This window comes from Ruditapes philippinarum, unplaced genomic scaffold, assembly GCF_026571515.1.
Source record: "Ruditapes philippinarum isolate M1 unplaced genomic scaffold, ASM2657151v2 ctg13845_1_1_1_1, whole genome shotgun sequence".
Classification (NCBI taxonomy): Eukaryota; Metazoa; Mollusca; class Bivalvia; order Venerida; family Veneridae; genus Ruditapes; species Ruditapes philippinarum.
The window spans coordinates 8,877-12,996 of record NW_026858372.1 but is presented as its reverse complement, the minus strand read 5'-3'; positions in this window follow the sequence as shown (position 1 = coordinate 12,996).

The window sequence follows — 4,120 nt, the reverse complement described above, 5'->3', positions numbered from 1 at the left end:
GACTGTACATAGAGTAGATTGTTACTTGCCCTTGAATAAATTTGTGCACTAAATTTATAGTGGGTGATTTGTGCCACATGAAAAACCAACATAGTACAAAAAGTAACTGGGCGCCAGATGAAAACATGAAAATACAATCTACCACAAAGTGGTTTGTTTGTTGCATTTTCATGTTTTTTGCCCGGTGCCCTTGATGCAAAATACAAATCAGCCTTCATAAAATTTCTTATGTTAGTCACAGGTTAATGAGTTCTGGTCAAGCTCAAAGTTTTTCTCATCCTATGACTGCATATAAGCATGAGTTCAATTTCCTATGCTCTGTAACATAAGAAATTCACGAACACAAATCGATATAGTGGGGAAATATGTTGTGGTTTAGAACTGTTTCATTATTAAAGAGAAAATGTGTAGCAGGACGGATAGCTCAGTTGGTCTTCTGAAAGTCATGGGTTTTGAGTCATGGTCAGGCAGTTTCAGTCAGGGTTTAGAAGTGGTTTTTTCAATTGACACATGTTTGATTCATTTAACAGATTGCATTATTTGAAATGGACAAAGGCAGTATTGCATGATACTTTTAGATCTACAAAGGGCATTTGATACAGTTGAACACACTATCCTGCATATGAAGAAGTTGTTTTTCTTCTTCTTCATGAAACTTCAAGCATCTGCCATATATAATGTTATTCTTACATGGTTTAAGTCTTATCTCTGATAGTAGCTGGTTGATGTGGCTGGTACTTATTCTACTACTGCTCTGAGTACCTATGCTGTCCCCCTGATGTTCATTTTAGGTCCTCTTTTATGTCTAATATATGTCAATTACATGTCTTCAACCCTAAGCAATAAGCTTTTATTATAATGCACAGGCACGAGTATCAGACCTTGGATGAAAAAATATGGCCAGATTGATAAAAAAACCTGTGTTCATCTTAAAAGAGTCAACAACCAAAATAAAATGTAAATAATAACCCCCTTTAAAAATATACTTCAAGTTGATAGTATATTTTTAAAGGGGATCATTATTTACTTTTTTTGTTTTGGTTTTTATAAACACAGTTTTTTTTATCAATCTGGTCATCTGGTCATATTTTTTCTTCCCAGGTCCGATACTCGTGCCAGTGATTATATGCTGATGACTCAGGAATCCTTGTGTCTCATAAATTAAATCTGAAGAAATTCTTTCTTATAACATGAGTCTTATAAGATTGCTTAATTGACTATAAATTGTCTTTGCATCTTGGCAAAACAGAGTCTATTCTTTTTTGGTTTAAGTTTCAACTTAACCTGGCCCTATAGCCTCCAGGTCACATGTAATGGTACTGCTATAAAGTACCCATCTTTTGTTAAGTATTTAGGTGCAAATCTGGATCAAATTCTTTTGGCGTCGCCCTTTGATGCTTTGCATCAATGCTTTTCTTGTTGTGTTATTGTAACTTTGTTAGAGCCAAAATAAACTTTCCCACCGGAATAAACAGTATTTAAATGTTACAGAGAATTTTTTTATCTATGTAGAGATAGTGTTCCATTAAAATTATAAGTAAGAGGTTGAAATGAGCAAAGTAGAAATAGAATAGCAATCACTATAGAAGTAAACTGTGTGGAACCAGCCAACTCCCTCAACATACTACCTAAATATATCTCTACCGAGAGACAACACTACCAAAGGTTTTAACCTCACGGTCTTGACCGTGACAAGTTGGCAGAGCTATCAATAATTGTTTGGAATAAATGCGTTTAAACAGATAACAACAAAATTTTTTATTCTACAACCGTGCTTTATTTTGTTTAACAAAATGGTTGTCTTATAAGAAAACAAATGTATTAGATAGGCAAAACAAACTGAATTTGAGCTTCATTTTATTTAATTTAAAAACAGAGATAAGAACTACAGAGGTAAGTTTTTTTTCTAAAATAGCACACATGCCTTACTTAAAAGCTAACACTATAGAACAGCTGAAAATAAACACTGCCATCAACAAAAACATCAAGTATTTACGTCACAGAAGACATATATACATGCAATATGTCTACAAAACAACACATCGTTGATACGTTACTGATGAAAAACTAAGAAAATCATGAGTGATCTAACGAAGCTTTTGAAAACATAAAATAAATTAGGTTAACTAGCAATGCTAGAGTGACTGTATTATTATTGAAGTCAAGATTTTTAAAATCATTGTCAAAGCGTTATTTCGTTCAAAAGAGAGAAAAAACAAACACAGTCTCTAGCTAAAAATTTCCTAGTTAACTTTAAGAAACTGTATACATTGTATAATGTATATATTAAATAACGTCCACAAGTTCGTTTTTTTTTTCGAAGAATAACCGACTTTATATGTAATGGAAATATCATAGTCTTTCGTAATGAGCATACCCCCAACCCACAGCATGTCGAAAAAGGGAATGTTTAACTTAGAAGAACGATTAAATGTTATAATCAAAAGTTTTGTTAACAACACAATGCACTCTGTCTCGCCAGTAAATTCAAGTTGATGCCTCCAACAGTTTTTGAGATAATTATGAGTTTAACAAAATCTAAGTATGAAAAAAAAGAAGAAAAAATCAACAACAAAGGGGACTTTCTAAAATGTAGCTATGATAGCAAGAAGTATGTTTCTTTCTGCCTTGCCAAGCTATATGAACATGCAAAGTTTGATTTCGATACCTTTCTTTTAAGTTTAAAAATTTACAATGGGCATACTGACTATTATGAAAGTCAGAATTATGAATTCATGCTTTTTCACACTTTTCTTTGTCTCACCATGACCTGTATATCGATACAAGAGTTGTACCGTTTCGGAGGTATGTACAATATAAATAAACGTGACGGGACGTGACATTGTTTCCAATAAAGCGTCCACAATAAGTGGTGGGATGCGTCTGAAACAAGTGTGATATGGTAACGCTCGTATTTCAAAAATGTATGAATATTTTCATAGACAATAACGAAGAAAACCAAAGCACTAGTGTTTGGACATTTTGCATTTGCTAAACTGTACTTCTTTCCACTCGTAACGAACGCTGTTTTGCCATGAAACCTCTTAGTCTTCTAAACTGGCTCCTATGTATTGCTGATGCTCTTGCAACTGCTTTGTAGTTGAAACCATTCGACAGCACGTCTTTAATTCCTACAGGTAGCTTTACTAGAATTTAAATGAAAACATTAAAAGTATGTGTTATCTCAATTGTAATGAAATACATATATATACAAAATGAAATACAAAAAATTCCTTAATACATAACTGTATACAAAAGTTTATATACAAATAACACGTACTTTGTACTTGGTATGTGACCTAAGTTAACTATTGATACTGAACAAGTGAATAAAGTTTCAATATTATATCATAACTGGTTTATGGGACCATATTTCATTAACCATCTGACAAAACATTTTAGCTTTAAAAATGGGCATAAGTATGTCAAATTGTGCGCCACTCATACGAAACTTGGTAATTGATATAAGATGTCAACACTTAATATGTGTTCCAAGTTTCAAAGGAATCGCTAAAATAGTGTTTGAGAAACCATTTTTCATGAAAATTCTAAACCATGAATTCAAAATTTGAAATTGATAGCAATGCAATTCAGATATTTCTAACTTAGAGCGTTTACTAAACAAGTATGTGAAGTTTCAAAGTTGTATGATTTATTGTTTTTGAAATACCATGTTTCATGAAAACTTCTTAACCACAAATTTCTTTGTCAAAATAAGGCCTATAATTTGGTCTATATTCATGAATATAGATGGACGAAGAATAAACTACGGGTGAAAACCGATTGTAACTGCAGCAAACAACAATGCGAGACTGGTTTGGATTTAAAACTGGAACCCATATAAAAATAAAGCGTTTGATTCCTACGCTGTATGTCAATTTGAGATTATATATCCCTGTTCCGGAAATCAAAATAAAAAATGGATACCCAATGCAATGCAATGCAAGCAAGGTATTTTCTTTTCTAAATCAATTTAAAAGGCTTATATAAGAATAACATTCTGTGTTTGCATATGAGCCAACATATTTTGTTTTTTAAATAAGTCTCCAGGAAACTTAGGTAAATGAACTTACCTCGTCTGAATCGTTGTCATATTCTACCATATTTTCCTTTGAAATTA